The sequence below is a fragment of the Cryptotermes secundus genome, unplaced genomic scaffold (genome assembly GCF_002891405.2).
Source record: "Cryptotermes secundus unplaced genomic scaffold, Csec_1.0 scaffold128, whole genome shotgun sequence".
NCBI classification, from domain to species: domain Eukaryota; kingdom Metazoa; phylum Arthropoda; class Insecta; order Blattodea; family Kalotermitidae; genus Cryptotermes; species Cryptotermes secundus.
Window position 1 is genome coordinate 14,692 of NW_019726222.1, and position 17,487 is coordinate 32,178.

Sequence of the window (17,487 nt, forward strand, 5' to 3'; positions counted from 1 at the left end):
TGTATGATCAGTACAGTTCGTGCAGATATAAGTCTGATACTGAAGATTTATCTCTTCTAGCGTGTCCCGCCGTGTTTCGGAGGAAAGTGCTGCCTCCATCTTCAAGCTAGAAGAGTCACCATATTCTACAATGAAAATGAAGATAGCGCCTTCCGTTGAAATGTTGGTGACGAGGTACCAGATTATACGGCGTCATGTATTTATCGTGAAGGTCCAAAGAACCCTCTCTCTTATAAGTCTGATACTGAAATTCTGTAGCTCTATTTGTTCGACCGCGTTACGTGTAAAATATCTGTGGAGATGTTGCAACTCTAACCCCATGGAAATGAGCCTTTCTTGAGAAGCTGTCAGTTATGTAGCTCGTGAAGATGATTAGGAAGAAAACTGAGGTTTTAATCTTACAGATTTATGTCTCTTTATGGGTGTCTGGAAAACTACTTCTACTTGGAGCCATAATTTATTTCCTGTTTTCTGTGGGTATGAAACTTAGTTTCTCACATAAGGGAAGAACAGAGAGAGAGGGTGTTCGAGATGAGGGTGGGATAGCTGGACTTGATATTCATCTCAGTGTTTCTCGAGTTAGAATGAGACATGTATGGTCATACTGGCTTTGGGGAGCACTGTCTTCTGGGATGTGGTGCCGGTTATTCTGGCAGACATGTGCCGATGTACAGGAATGTACTATTTACATATCAGGATTGAAGTGTAAGACAGCCAAGCACACTTATTACTCTTTGCTGCTTGCTTCCTCGTCTTAGTTAGTTAGTTATTGGAGAGGGGGGGTTTCCCCATGCACTTAGACCTGTAGTGGTCCATTGTGCTTCCCTCTATGATTTCTACCAGCCTCTATATCCTACCGGTATTGGTGCTTACCATCAGTCCCGCCCAGCCAGCGAGACCGGCTCTCTACTGGCTGAGAAGTATCTATAATGCTTCCCCCATCTACCGGAGGTGTTAGTGACTGCTGTTGGGCGGCAAACGTCCGCAATTTTGCTCAGTGACCTCCTTTGGAGGTATGAGGTTCTTTTACGTGCCGTAAAGCTACGACACGGGGCCCATGGCTTAAAGTCCCTCCCGGAGGACTTGTTCCCTGAATTTTTCCGCCCTTAAAAATTCGACGACCTCCGCCGGGCATTTGAACCTGCGTACTACGAGTCATGGGGTGGGAACGTTACCTCTAGACTACGGAGGCCGCTTGCTTCCTCGTCTTACTCTTCCGGGATGTGGTGCCGTGGAGTCTCGTATAAATATACCGACGTTAAGGAGGAAGGTAGTGCCTCTTTACTGGCGAGCAGCACGCAACAAGCAGAGTCGCTTTGTTGTTGCCTGCTGTACACTGGTTTCTTGTTTAGCTTACTCTTAGATCCTGAAGATGGGGACGACTTTTTCCTCTGAAACGTCAGTTAGCTTTCACCAGGCTGCTGTGCGCTGTACAACATAAACTCTTTCGAAAATTGATTTTCTTGCGCGCACATGTAATTAACGCTTTCGTCAAAAGATGGCAGTAGGAAGCATTCATACTGTAGCACCACCTATGAGGAACCATTTCTCAGCCTACACCTTAGAATGCCAACCTAGTATCATGAAATACGCTACCTGGAAGCTATATATTGCTTGAGTTAACTAGTGAATTCTACTATGTTAATTAGATGAATTCCGAGGTACAGAGTCCTTCATAAGAAGCTGATCATCTCTCGGTCGGTCGAGAAATTTTGTGCCTGTCGTGTACCACGAAGGTTCCTCATGCAGCACCACTTAATTCTAATCCACATCTTCAGACCATCTTTATTATATCATCCTAGCAATGTCTGGTGTATAGTACAAATGCTGAAAGGCTTAAGTATGTAATACTCTCTCTACCATCTCCTATCCACAGCGTCGTGTTCTGAAACATCCTTAACCAATCATAATGTGGTTTTCTGCGTTTTGATGCCGTGCTACAGTCTGGTTTCAGAGGAACATGCAGCAGTATCTTCTGGATCACGTCAAACCTGAAAATGTAAGCAGTATGATCTTCCTCAAGGTTTGTACCCACAAAAATAATAAATAATAAAACCTTTCAATTATAACCACAGAACTCATTCCCTTACAAACGAATGCACACGTATGTTAACTCTTAATTTTATCTTCTGGAATATGATAATTGTTCTACCCTGTAGACAGAAGCAGTATGTTCTTCCGAAACTATGCCACCCATGTACCTCAATACGCGGAATTATAATTCAGAAGGCCACAATAAAATGGTGGATACTTCCAATCCATCTTATAACTTATATTAAGTAATTAGTTTTAAATAACTGCATAACGAGGAGCTTCATAATTTATACTCTTCGCCAAGTATAATTAGAACGATAAAGTCAAGGGGGATAGGATGGAAAGGGCATGCAGCACGATTGAAGAGAATTCGACAGTGGAGCCAGGATAGCTTAGTAGGTATAGCGACGACTACTGGCTGGACTGCGAGGGTTCTATTCCCGGTAGGGGCAAAAGAGTTTTCTTTGCCCCTGGCCGGACCTGGAGCTCACCCAGCCTTCTACCTAATGGGTAAAGTGGCCTCCTTCCCCGGGGTTGAAGCGGCCGGGGTAGGGTCAAGAATGGTGGAGCTATACCTCCACTCTCCAATGCGTTTTATGGTCGTGGTGATTAATTAATTAAGCACTGGGACAACTTTTATTAACTTGAAAGGTGACGAGGAGAAACAAGGGGGGGGGAGATAGATAAATAGACAGACAGACATGTGCACCTCCCCATTAGGCAACTTGAATAAATTCTGTATGAAAAGGATCACCTGATCAGAAGGCCTTATGGAAACTTTCTTAGCCAAAAGGATTGAGCAAAAAGTCACGTGGTTGGGAACACTGGGTCCGTTCCGCCATGTTGGTATATGTCGGACATGGTACGCGAGGTTGTGAATGAGTTTGTGAGTTATTAGAATTAGTGGTTGTTTATGTTAAGTATGCGAGATGATACGAAATTCAGGGGCTGCAAGAAGCATTGCAGGATTGGTTTACGTTATAATAGCACGTGATGAAAATAGCAACAGTTGACAGGTAGTTGTATTAAAGCCGCGAATAGATGAGTCATCAAGGTACAAATAATGCATTACTGCAACTGCAACTACTGACTGGATTTTGCTAGAGCTGTATCTTCATATGCAGTGTAAGGTATATGTAACGTAGAATAAGCAATATTTTATTACATTTTCATTTAATACTTTAAAAGAAGGATCATATTTCAAAATATCTGCATTTTGGGCGGGACAGTTTGTGACCGAGAGGCAAACCGAAATAAGAATAATTTGTTCAGACTTTAAATGCCAATATATGTTTCTGACTTTAAAATTAGAGATATCATCGTTTCATTGCTGGTGAGGGTAAATAGGAGGAAGCACACATGGCTAACATGACGCACTAGTTTCGTATTATTTTTGTGCAATATTAAATTGATTATAATTTTTCAGGAATTTTAAAAAAGACAAATGACGTTATATAAGATTTCATAATGTTATGTGTGGCTGTTATGAAATGTGTTGCCGTCAGGCAAGGCGAGCGGAGTTACGAATCGCACCATTTTTTAACAAGCTGGGAAGTGTCAGATCAGTGATGTGTAACTTCGGTAAATGAATGAGAATAGTAATAACACTTCTGCGTATATGAATCACGAGTATTAAAAATAAAAAATGAAGCATAGTGCGTGTGTTGTTACTGTTTTTTTCACTCCGTTCTTGTGAATTGTTACATATTTTCTAAATTGGCGCCTTTTTATACGTTCAGAAGTATTTGCGCTTGTTTTAGATTATGTATAACTACTGTATACTTTCGATTATTCGCATGCGGATTATTCGGTTTTCGGTGTATCATTGCGCCTTTAGGAGGGTTCAGAACTCTAGAGCGTGTATTCAGTTCGCACAGTCGGTCCATCTGTTCCTCAGCTGGACGGATTTTAATGAAATTTGATATCTATGAATTTTACAAAGAATTGGAGAGCCATTTTAGTTTTCATTCAAATCGGACATTTTTAACGACAACTTTACTTGAAGATCTACATGAATTTTTGCATGTATCTCATGTGTAACTCTGTAAATATTTATTGAAAATGTTTGAGGGGTAATGTTGGTCTTATTTGCAGATGATAGTAATTTGTTATTTACCGGAGCAGATGAAGTTGACCAACATAAAATAAAAAAAAAATGCGATGAGAGAGTTAGAAATGTGGTTTGAAAAAAATAATCTTATAATAAATTTTGAAAAAATCATTTGCTATGTTGTTTCATCCAAAACAAATGAGAGTTCCGTTAAGACCACAAATAAATTTTAAAACTATAGAAATTACCTATAAACCAGAGAGATTTTAAATATTTACTTCCATGATGTGTATGTATTGACTGTCTTCTAGTGCACACAGTCTCACTTGTCACTTCACTACATGTTTCGGCATCACTGTGCCATCCTCAGGTGTGTTATTTACGTTAAACTATTGCACTGCTCGCCATCATGTGTCGTCTATAAAATGATGAAATATATAAATTTTATTATAGTACATGACAAATATACATTTTAAATCATTTTATAAATGACCCCCCCCCTTGTCTGCGGTAGGGTATTGTATTATGGGGAGGGGATAACAAATATGACAAATTCTTTAAATTGCAAAAAAAAAAAGGTCCTTTGAATTATCAGTGGGGTTAATAATCGAATGTCATGCCATTTTTAAAGATTTTAATATTTTAACATTGGCTGTGCTATACATACTTGAAGTGATATTTTATTAAAAAATGTATAGAGTTTATGGCAAAAAATGTGGACATCCATAATTACAATATTGGTCATCCCACATTAGAACTGGTTGGTTGTCCACATAAATTAGAAGGAATTCACTTGTGAGTGGTAAATAATGTAAAACCAATTGCTTGACAGGTTAAACGAAGTAATTTTGAGTTATTATCACTGTAATAACTGTATGAATCTCAAGTATGGAGACTGACGTAATTACATTTTTCTAAAGTTGTTACATGTGACAAGCTTATTTTTTACATTGAGGAGTTGTTAGCCCCATGCCCAACCCCCAAGCTAATGAGGAGCTTCATAACTTGTACACTTCTCCAATTATAATTAGAATGATCAAGTCAAGGAGGAAGAGATGGGCAGGACATGTAACACGAATAAGGGAGAGGAGAAATGCATATAGGATATTGGTGGGAAAGCCGGAAGGAAGGAGACCACTGGGAAGACCAAGGCGTAGGTGGGAGGACAATTTTAAAATGGAGCTTAGAGAGATAGGATGGGATGGTATGGATTGGATGGATCTGGCTCAGGATAAGGACCACTGGAAGGCTCTTGTGAACATGGTAATGAACCTTTGGGTTCCATAAAATGCTGAGAAGTTCTTGAGTAGCTGCACAATTGGCAGTTTCTCAAGAAGGGCTCAGCCCCATGAGTTAGTGAATGAGTGAATGAGTGTTGCATGTGGCAGAAAAGGAAATGAGAGGTTATATACACATGAATTTCAGTTAAATGGATATCCTTTTAGAATGTGAAGTGTAAGTATGTTCCTGGTTTGTTGCTCTCACCCAGTTTGAAGATGATAGTGTGAATTTGTGTTGTACTTTATTTAGTGCTTTGTAAGCAGTGATTGTTTTTATGACTGGTTATTTAACATCACTTTTAGTGTCAAGGCTGTGTAGGGATAGATAGGGATAGATGATAGAATGTCACATGAATGAAGCTGAGTGGGAAGGGATTTGGAAGGAAGCATTCATGGCTTAGTCAAGGTGCAATTTTGTCTCAGTTACTGAGATGATTATTTATATTTATTTACAGTTTATCAGGGGGGCTATCACAGACCCCTAACCAGTGTTGGATCATTTTTAGAGCAGAAGGTTTGGTGTCTAATTCCTAACCACTGTTGGGTTCATTATTGGGGACCATATGGGCTAGCTCCAAATTCCTAACCAATGCTAGATATGATTAGAAACCAGAAGGACTTGCTGCGAATTCCTAACCAGTATTGAGTCGTTATTAGGGGACAGAAGGACTGATGCCAAATTTTGCTGTCTCCAACTTCTTAACAGTGTTGCATTATTACTGGATGCCAAGGAAAGGGCTAGTGTTCTTCTGTTGTTAGATATCAGCAGGATTGTCTTCAGATTCTGGGTTGTCTGCAATGGTCTGGCTGCAGATTTCTTACCAGTGTTGTACTTTTGTCAAAGACCAGAGGAGCTGTGAACAAAAGCACATCAGTGATATAAGAGTGAATTATCAAACATGAATTATAGTATTTAGTAACAAATCTGTTACTCAAAAATTACAAATATCATAGTTTTGTAATTCTTATGTTGGTATGCTTATACATCTGATATGAAAAAGGAACCGTTGAACCCGTCATACAGTCTTGAAGTTGATTTTTGCATTGTCTTGTTACATACCCAATCCTATATATGCATATCTGATAAGTGTATTTTCATGATGTAAAATGAACATGAACGAAAATGTGTACTGAAATAAGAAAGGACTTCCTTTTAAGCTGGAAAATGTAAAAACAGAGGTCTCAGGAACGTACTCAGAAATGAATGGGTAGTAAGTAGGTAGTTCAAAATATCAGATAACAAGCAATATCATAATTAATGCAGGGCACTTAGTTTTGCTGCAAAAGTAAAATCTAGCAGATTTTAATGGACTGACATGTAACTAGGATGAGGCCCAAGGAATACATTTAGGATTTTGGTTGGGAAATAGCCACTCGGAAGACTGGGAGGGCGCTAGCTGGATTCTTCTCATGGGAGGCAGATGGAACTGGCTCAGGATTGTATCCAATGGTAGACTTTGGTGTTTGGGTTTTGAATCTTTTGGCCCTGTTATCAAAGTTGTAGTTAGTCAATAAAAACATTCCAGGTTTCACAGACTGAAAACCATGCTCTTTTTCACTAGTTGTCAAACAAGTACTGATTATACAAATATTATGTTTGTGGACATTATCCGTTATCCTGTTTTTATTTAAAACAACATTTCGGAGACTGGATTCTGCCTCCGAAATGTTGTTTTAAAAAAACAGGCTAATTGATAATGTCCAGAAACAATATTATTTAAAACACCACCCTTTTACCTGGGGAGCACGCGGTAGCGTAGTTGGTTGCTACAAGCCGGAAGGCCACGGGCTCAAATCTCGATGAGGTCATTGGACTTTTTTTCAGTTTACCTAATCCTTCCAGCCACAGTATGGCCCTGGGGTCGACTCAGCCTCTAACAGAAATGAGTACCAGGAATATTCTTGGAATGTTCTTGGGGGTAGAGGGCGGCCGGCATGTAAGGATGACAACCTTACTGCCATCTATGATCTGATTGTATAGAAAATGTGGGAACCTCAACATCTCACAACCTTATGGGCCCCCATGGCCTGGTACAAGAATACCTTTACTTTCTTTTGTTTACTTACCCTTTTACCTGAAGAGGGAGACAGAATCCAGTCTCAGAAATGCGGTGTTTTATATAAGAACAGGATGATGGATAAGGTCCAGAAACCTAATATTTGTATTAATCTACCATTGTCACAAACTTTCAGATCTTAAGTACTAATCTCACATGTGTTTTACTTGCACAGATTGTACTTTAATACAATTTTCTTTTCTTTTTCTTTTAATTTGGTATGGGAGGGCGTGGATTTGATTCATCAGCTTTTGGAGAGGGGCTGCTAGTGGGCTCTTATGAACATGGTAAAGAACCTTTGAGCTTCATAAAATGCTAAGAATTTGTTGACTGCCTGAGCAACTGTTAGTTTCTTAGTAAGGAATATGCTCCATGGAGTTGGATAATTAGTTAGTTACTTATGGTTTGAGGTTCTCACAGCAATGATTATGAATTGTTCTGTCTTCTGGGATATAACACCATGTAGTTTGCTGAAATCAACGAATTGGTTTCTTGCTTGGCCCTGCTTCTTTGGCCCTGAAAATGGAGATGACATGTTCCTTCAAAATGTTAGTTGACTTTCAGCAGACATGGCATTATATCCCAGAGGGTAGAATTGTCAGTTATTTACTGAAGACTTAAAGACAACGGAATTATTTATCTAAAATGAATGGTATTAAAGTTAATTGAATTACCTACTTTTCAATATTAAAAGCACTGAAACCAAAGAAGTAAGGAAATTTTTGAGTTACATGTTTTCAAATTATGCGGCCACTTTGGAAAGCAATTATGGTGTAAACTGGGGGATGCCTGTAATTAAATCAATTAATTGGATAGAACATGTCCACTATTCAACTGCTGGAGAGTTATCAAGTTGAATTAAGCAAGGCATCTGAATTTTGGATTTCTAAATTTTTGAGATACAGGAAACAGATTAGGTCCCTATTTTACTTTTTGACAGTTATTATTTTTTTATAATACATATGAATGTAATACACATGCGGTTCAAGCAATCTCAAACATAATCGGAATGGCATTTGTTATAATCAGCAGAATTTGAACAGCAAGTAAAATGCCTGTACCCTTTGTACATGTGATAAATTCCTCCAGGTTAGACTTTGATCCCTCTGAGTATTCTAGTTTCTCCAGTTCTAGCAGGAATGATGTCATGATAGATTGTACACTGTGTGGTGTTAAGTTTTGAAATTAGCCGTCCTTTTGTATGTCAGTCGTCAGTTATTGCACTGTGCAACCTCATATTCAGACAGATAAAAAATGGTAAAGATGCCCCTGTGCTCATTTTTTAAGCTGTATTCCATGAAGAGGCATGGGTGAATGGAGGTTAAGCTCCATTATTCTTGATCTTGGAACTAGATGGAGGTGAGTGGTCAGCTTCATGCCCTGGCCGATTTACCCCTGGGGAAATTGCATCACGGTAGCTATTGGATAGGAGGCTAGGTGTGCCCTAGAGCCAGTCTTGACTTTGTGAAGGATAAAAAATGTTACCACTGCCAGGGATTGAACCCCTGTCATCCAGCCTCTGGTCTGTACCCATACTGACTGAGCTGTCCCAGCTGATTATGAAATTAAATATTTGGAGATATTTTTTTGCTGTTGTGTCTAATTCTCATGTCAGATACAGTGTGGATTTTGTTTGCCAGAGAAACCAGAGAGAGCTGACTAGTTGGCCAAGTTGTCTATATATGTAGGAGAATCTCTTATTTTATTACCTCTTTTCTTTTCATTTTATAAACTCATTCCTGTTGGTTTGTATTACCCTCATTTGTATTTTGCAATAGGAGCGAATATGAAAGTCTTTCTTAAATATTTGTTGTTTTAAGGATTTGATGAAAATTTATACCGAATGTCCAGAAACCAATGCAGAAGAGTTTGAGGGCCATATTAAGGGTGAGATTTTTCTCTTATCCACGCCGTGGAGACCTATTCTGGGTTGCACCCAGCCCCCTATCCAGTGGGGACTCTTTCTTGTGGGGGGGGGGGTAAAGTGCCAAGGAAAACTTTACCATATATCAGAAAAATGAAAACATGAAGAGCAAAAATTATTTATTTGGCCTCTTTGTTATGAAGTGTCATACAATTTATGAGGTGATTATGAAAACCACAGCATTGATGTAACCATATTCCAGCTGCAGCAGTGGCATGGGCTTTGTACAAATGCAAGTACATTGGCGGTGTAGATCAGGCAAGGTAGACTGGTAGCTATGCATCACCTTGGTCACAAGATCTGATTGGCTGAGCATGTTTACAGGGTTTTCATTGGTAGGCCTGAAGTTCATGGTACCCAGTTCTCATGTTGGGTTAGCTGTGTGGTGGTAGAATGTACATGTTCTTCATTGACTGGGGGAACAGCAGAAAGCTTCAAAATGAAAATGGTACTCTTTAGACACTTCATACAAGTCAGTGAATTTGTGAGACCATAATTTTTATGGAGTGCATCAAGTGAGCTCATAATGGGGGCAGCAAGGTTCATGTTCAGAGTTACTTACTTTTGGCGAAAGATAGAGTGTCCACATTAAAATTTATTTTGCAAATTTCTGTTCGATGCGTGTCACTAACGCCTCTTTTAATTTTGTCCATTTATTTTAGGAAGTGACCCATTGTACAGAAAACTTGATAAATAACCAAAAATGTACATATCATTAAGACTCTTAACTCTGTTTGAAGCATTTTGTATAATGTATGACAAAATGCATGGATAACTGTAACTTTACCTTAAAGTGAAATAGAATAGTAAAGAAGATATCTGTGTAGTGTAATATTTTTCCATTGGTTGGCTTTTTAAACAGTGCAATTTATACAAAATCTGAAGTTTTCACAGTAACATTGGATTTTTACTTTGTATCAGTCCAGCTGGTCATCCTGGAGAACTTAATTGCAGCATAATTTATGGCTGTACACTGTAGTATCTCTCTTGTTGATCAGGTCTGTCAGCAGGAGGTATGCATCAGCAATAAGTGAATGTAAAGACCAGTGAAACTGCAGCGTGCATATGTGGATTCTATATGTACTCCAAACCACAATTGTTTTGTTAGTGTCATGTGTCTCCTTTCAGTACTATTCACAATGGTCTTTTCTTAACAGGGGCAGAATAAGCATTCCATGACTGCAGTGTTGCTGTAATTTGTTTTTCTGTAGCTGTTCTGAAAGCTTTAGCATAAGTTTCAGGGAGAATTTCAAATAAGAAAGACTTTTTGACCAAGTTTTTCTGTTCCCCATTGCTGTGCCATTTAAATGTAATGTGTCATGATGTTTGCAGCCTATTAATTTATGTTTGTTTAATTCTGTGATGTAATAATTATGTATGACAGTTAGAGTAAATGGTTTATAGGATTTAGAGATGTAGAGATATGGAGAAGCTATCTGGCAACATTATAATAAGGGAAGGAAACTTGTTACATGAGTCCTGCTCCCCCCATATCCTGTTAATAATATTTCTCAACACAGTATTTATCGTGCTTATTGTGTTGAGTAATTGAATTTGTAATGAAATATTATCAGTTAAAAAATAACAGAAGGGTTGCATTGTTAGTCACACCATTGCAAGTAATTATTCATCCTTAAGCTCTAGTTTTTGTGGCTATGTTATTGTACAAATTCAGGACTGCGCGAGAAGAATATTGCCTAGTTCATTATCATATCACGTTAGGACTTTTCTTTAGAAAGGAGTTTGCTGTCATCATAAATACATTTTAGTGATTGCAGCTTTTACTGTTATCAGTGACTCAGTAAGGTGAAGAAGTACGTACTCGAAATATTTGCACTGATTCATTCAAGTCATTGACTCTTAACGGTTCTCTGTCACTCTGACGTTGCTTCTCTACACATCCTGATAGTTTTTAAAACACGTTAATGAAACACATGATAAATCTAGTTATACTCTTAAGTGAGATACCTTTGTTTCTGTGTTTTATAAGGCGTTGCATTGTTGTTTGAACATTCTTATTTGATTTGCAGTGTGCAAAATATTGCTCTTTTCTCAGCAGGTAGAGACTGGCTTTTATTTGCAACAGAAATTTCTTGTAGTAAATTCACATGAGCCGTTGTGTTTTTTGCATTTAAGGAAAATACTCGTAAATACTTAATTTAAATGAGACACAGGAAGTGGCATATGTATATTTATTTGTGTGTGTGTGTGTGAGTGTGATAAAGAGAGAGAGAGACATTATTTTTATGATATGTAAAATATGATGTGATGGTTTAGTGATTTCTGGAGCCAGTGTTGTACTTAAGCATGCTGTTGCATTACTATTACAATTTTGTACATATACTGTATATTGTCACATGTAGATGACCTGGTACAGGGATAGCTTTACTTTACTTACTTCCAGGCAAATGACAAATTAGTACCTCAGATTAGGCAACGCCTGCTTTCTGATACGAGTATGTACTTTCCAGTTCAGTATTATATGATCATCCTGTCGTTCAGAACAATATAATTTCAGGTACTAATACATTAAGTAAACCTAAATAAATAAATGTACTTTATTTACTCAAGACTGGAGAAGGTAAATATGAAGAGACTGAACTGCAGAAACTTTTATTCCTAACAGTAGTTACAGTACAAGAGACAGTCTCAAATATAAAGAATATACGTGAGATTTAACATTTTAATATATGAGTAAGAGAGTTTTGAATTGCGAAAGTATTTAATAACGTTTTAGTGAACACAGTAGTTGGTACTCATGCTCTGTACTTCAGAAGTCTTGGCCCAGAAACTGGCTATCATGATTATGAATCTTTTTGAGTTTCTTCAGTACCATAAGGCATATATTGGGACAGTATCATGACATCTTACACATTCATGATGTAACTAAATATATCTTTTACTAGTTACCTCTGCAGGTCTGATCCTATTTTTCAGAGAGTGATAGATCATTTAGCAGGGAGGCAATGTGTACAGAGCAATGTGTAGCACATGTTTGGAACACCGTGTTTAAAATATCCCATCATAAAGTATGCCGCTGCAATGCAGATGCAGATTGGCTGTGGTTGATTTAAAGTGATCATACTTTCTGCTAAATGGTGACCTAGTTTGAACAGAAAAACCCCTAGTTTTGTTGTTACCTAAAGGTATAATCTGTTTGGCAGAATTGAAAATAAATTGTAAAAGTCTGTATGTACAGAAACTTTAGTGTAGCAAATACAGGTTCACTAGTGAACTAATGCTTTGGATTTGTTGAGCTGTGCGCATGCAAATATTGATAGCTTGTGAAAAATAAAATGGTTACGTGGTTATGTAATTAAGTACCTATGATTCAGTGATGTTTCAACTGACTGCATAGAGCAAAATTATTGAGAATTTCATAGTTGCTCAGCTTCTTATTATGATGATTGTTATAAATGGGTAGGGGGGTTAGGTAATGGTTTGATAGTGGTTTGTTTCAAGGTACTATTTTAGCATTAACCATGAGAAACCGCAAACAGAATAGTCAGTAACCTGGCCAAGATTCAAGTTGCATTCCTTCCCAATATAACTTTGGGGTATTATCCTGTTCCAACTTATTCAGTAAGTATTCGTGGGGATAAATTTTTACATTATATGCCCTGTTTCATGCACTTCATGTAGGTAGCCACGACATTTTGTTTGTCTTAAACCAGATATTCGAACAGTCATTAGTGACATGACATATGACAGTTCACATTTATAAATGTAAAGCTCTTAGTTAGGTACGAGTGTTATCACATTGCAGTGAAGCATGGACTGTGAGAAGGACTGAGGAAAAGTTAATTTCATGTTGCCAACAACAGCATGATGTACCTTATTTGTCATAAAAACATTACAAATACATGTATTGACGTTTATAAACATCACAAGTGATATTACGAGTACATTGATGAGTAATATAGAAGCTACAGGAATGATACAGAACTCAAATCACTCTGAAATTCTAGTGGGAGTTCTTGTGTCTAGTAAGAAAACATTCATATACTATGAATCTTTGTACTTGTATTGTGTCTCATTAGTAAGATGCCTCAAGATTTTAATACTGTCTAAGCTTCATTTTACTGGCTTTTTCTTAAAATGAAATGTAGATGAATTTTTATTGCCTCTTTATTTCTCTTTTACCTAAAGTATATAATGGGAACGATGTACCTGTCTGTATGTTTTCTGTCTGAAATTAGTGTATGGATTTTGATGAAATTTTTTATTGGGGCGGGGGAGGGTTGCTTGCACAAAAATATATTATTAAACTATAATTTTGGTTTGTATTGGTACGTTATAGTTTACATGAAGTTGAAATCGATACTAATTTTCAGATGTGATTCATCACATGAAAATAATTGTACATGTGACATACATTATATACATCATTGTGATTTGTGGTATTTATTTGAAACATTTGCAATGTACAAGTACATATTCCAGCATTTTATGGAACCTGAAGGTTTATTACCGTGTTCACAAGAGCCATCCACTGGTCCCTATCCTGAGTCAGATCAATCCAATCCAATCCATACCATCCCATCCTATCTCTCTAAGATCCATTTTAAAAATGTCCACCCACCTACGCCTTGGTCTTCCCAGTGGTCTCCTTCCTTCTGGCTTTCCCACCAATATCCTATACGCATTCCTCGTCTCCCCCATTCGTGCTACATGCCCTGCCCACCTCAGCCTCCTTGACTTGATCATTCTAATAATACTTGGAGAAGAGTACAAGTTATGAAGCTCCTCATTGTGCAGTTTTCTCCAACCTCCTGTCACTTCATCCCTCTTCAGTCCTCATATTCTCAACACCCTGTTCTCAAACATCCTCAGTCTGTGTTTCTCCCTTAATGCCAGAGACGAAGTTTCACACCCTTACAGAACCACAGGCAAAATTATAATTTTGTATATTATAATTTTTATATTTTTGGACAGCAGACGAGGAGACAAAAGGTTCTGGACTGAATGGTAGCAGGCATTACCCGAGTTCAGTCTCCTCTTAATTTCCTCCTGAATCAGGTTTCGATCTGTTATCGTTGTTCCCAAATATCTGACCATTACCTGGCGATTTATACCTTTTAAATTTTGCAAGAGCAATTTCAACCTCAGAAGGACTGAGATCAGGTATTTAACGAATCAGCTGTGTGCATTTCTATCTGCCTAACATCACTGTACCTTCGATCACTGAGAGAAGTAGTTCTTCCACTTATTCAAAATGTTGTGGGAATCTGCAAGCAGATCACCATTCTCATCCTTCGCTAAGTTACTTCTAGGTTGGTAACCCCCTCTTGTCGTCATTTATTCCTCTATACAGGACTCTAATATTCTTGTTCTTACTGTTCATTGCAAGCTCATCAGTTTTGTCTTTCAGTATTACCTCTTTTTATTCCTGAAATGCCTGCTGGTTTCGCATCTTAATTTGTTCAGATTATCCCTATTTTGCTTGGAACCTGTAACCACTGCAATTTGGCTTGTTTTCTTTGGTCTAGTTATTGCATCCTTCATCGAACCATGGCTTATGCTTCTTCAGTTCATAATAACCTAGACTCTCCTTGGCAGAAATTTTGATATTCTCTTTAATAGTTTCCCAAGCTTTATTAACGTCCACCTCAGTATCCAAGTTTTCCAAGGCCGCGAAACTATTTGAGATTTCAACATGATACTCTTTGCCCTCTACCTCGTTTAATTTCTTGAGATTAAACCCCTCCATATGAACTCTGTGTGTTGGTTGTTTCTTCACTGCCAGTCTTTCCCTAACCTTTGCCACAACCAGGTAGTGGTCAGTATCACAATCTGCTGCCCTGAATGATCAGACATCAAGTATACTTGAATGCCGTCTCCTGTCTATCAAAATATGGTCGATTTGACTGTGTAGCTTTCCATCAGGAGATGTCCAAGTAAATTTATGGATGTTACGATGAGGGAACATTGTACTTTTGACAGTAAGATTTTTTGATGTGACAAAGTTACTACTCTAACTCCATTATCATTACTAATTTCATGCAAACTCTCATTCCCAATCGTTGGTTTGAAAATATCTTCCCTCCCTACTTTGGCATTGAAATCTCCTAAAAAATTTTCATAGGGTTCTTCGGGAATTTATCAAATACATGTACTAGTTTTTCATAGAATCTGTCCTTTATGTCATCAATTTTATCTTCTGTTGGGGCGTGAACATTCATAACGATGATACACACCAGTGACCTTTTAGTATCTTATATGATATACCATCCCTAATGAACTCTACCCTCTTAACTGCTAATACGATTCTCTTATGTATGAAAAAACCTGTACCTAATTCATGATTTTCATTCCTCTTTCCATAGAAAAATGTATATTCGCCTGCTGGTGCGATGCCACCTTTGTCCCATCTGACCTGTACCCCCGCTACATCTAACTTATATTTTAAGATTTCTTCTGTCACTGCCCTGAGGGAACCTGTCCTATACATAATTTGAACATTCCATGTACCAAATCTCATCCATTTTCTTTTGCTTAGGTCGTTTATCCAAGGAATCTGCCAATGTCCGAGCCTTCTTGAGAATTTTCGTAACAATTTTATTTTTTACCGTGAGGAGTTGTTAGACCCACGCCCAACCCGCAAGCTGGAGGGCCACCCCTTTTCGGCTGTCCTCGGCTGCTTATTCAATATATTTGCAGCTTCCTTCCCTACCTGGAGGGCGTTTCCTCTGTCTGCAACCTGAGGACGCGCCATGCCGTGGTGCAAGGGAGCCAGCTAAACATTTGCAATTTGATGAATATTTCAGTATTTTAGTATGGTGAATATTGGCAAGGAAAATAATTTCTGACTGTGTCTGTATTGCAGTTAACATTGCAGCAATAAACATGCATCTGTGTATGTCTGCAAAATAGCAAAAATTCATTTTGAAAGTAGATTACTTTATTGGAATTTACAATTGCACTCTTATTTACTAAGCATCCATATATAAAAAAGCCTAACGATACATGCCCATCTGTATTTATGTGTGTTTAGCATGTATGTTAACAAGTAGTTATGAACTGATTCAGAAGATGGCAGCTGTGGATGATATGCGTCAGTCAATATTACAGTGTCCCTGTTTCGTGAAAGAATTTTCTTTGGGTAACAGGACCACTTGTTGGATATTGTCAAGTTTAGTATCGTAGCATGAATGTAGCTGTTTTTCCAGAACTGTTCAGGTTTTTGAGGTTAGGAATTTTTTCATGAAGTTTGTTTTTGACAATTTTCTGTTGGAATGTCTGAGGACAAAGTTTAGAATATAAATATGATGAGCTGACTGGTAAATATACTTCCTGTTGGACAAGGGTTAGAGAGTGGAATGTGGACGTGGATTTGCTTGGAATTTAGACAAGAGTGAGAAAGAAGGAGAGGGGGCAGAAGGGGGATGGGAAGAGATTGGAGAGAATTCTTGAGTTCTTGCCAAGAGGAGCAACAGTTGTGCTGTCCAGGTTCAATTTTGTCATGTGGATGCTTGTCATCTTGAACCAAAATTGTACTGGAAGTAGAGGTGGAAACTGTATACGAGCCAAGAACTATTAGTAAAAATGTGAAGTACAGAAGTATGAGCTTGATTTTATTGCATTCTTAATGTTTGACATGGGGTGTGTTTGAGAACAGGGTATTGAGGAGAATATTTGGACCGAAGAGAGATGAAGTGGCAGGAGGTTGGAGATAACTGCATAATGAGGAGCTTCATAACTTGTACTCTTCTCCAAGTATAATTAGAATGATCAAGTGAAGGAGGCTGAGGTGAGTAGGTCATGTAGCACGAATGGGGGAGACGAGGAATGCATATAAGATATTGGTAGGAAAGCCAGAAGGAAAGAGACCACAGGGAAGACCAAGGCGTAGGTGGGTGGATAACATTAGAATGGATCTTAGAGAGATAGGATGGGATGGTATGGATTGGATAGATCTGGCTCAGGATAGGGACCAGTGGAGGGCTCTTGTGAACACGGTAATGAACCTTCGGGTTCCATAAAATGCTGGGAAATTCTTGAGTAGCTGCAGAATTGGCGTCTTCTCAAGACGGGCTCAGCTCCATAAGGAAGTAAGTAAGTAGAGTGAGTGAGTTAGATATGTATCCCTCCCCAGGCCACCAGCAGCACACTTCTTACTAAGCTGCTCTCTACCTACTGAGT

General features: G+C 38.3%; 1 protein-coding gene across 12 annotated transcripts in view; it reads left to right on the forward strand.

Moving 5' to 3' along the window:
* The first annotated feature begins 2,885 nt into the window (after positions 1–2,885).
* Positions 2,886–17,487, forward strand: part of LOC111863876 — a 369,328-nt gene continuing 354,726 nt past the window's right edge. For 11 of the 12 annotated variants that reach the window (XM_033751237.1, XM_023850647.2, XM_033751240.1 and 8 more), the window contains exon 1: positions 2,886–3,164. The gene's annotated coding sequence lies outside the window, so the exon portion shown is untranslated. The remainder of the gene's footprint in view (positions 3,165–17,487) is intronic. The other variant, XM_033751238.1, reaches the window with a different exon arrangement.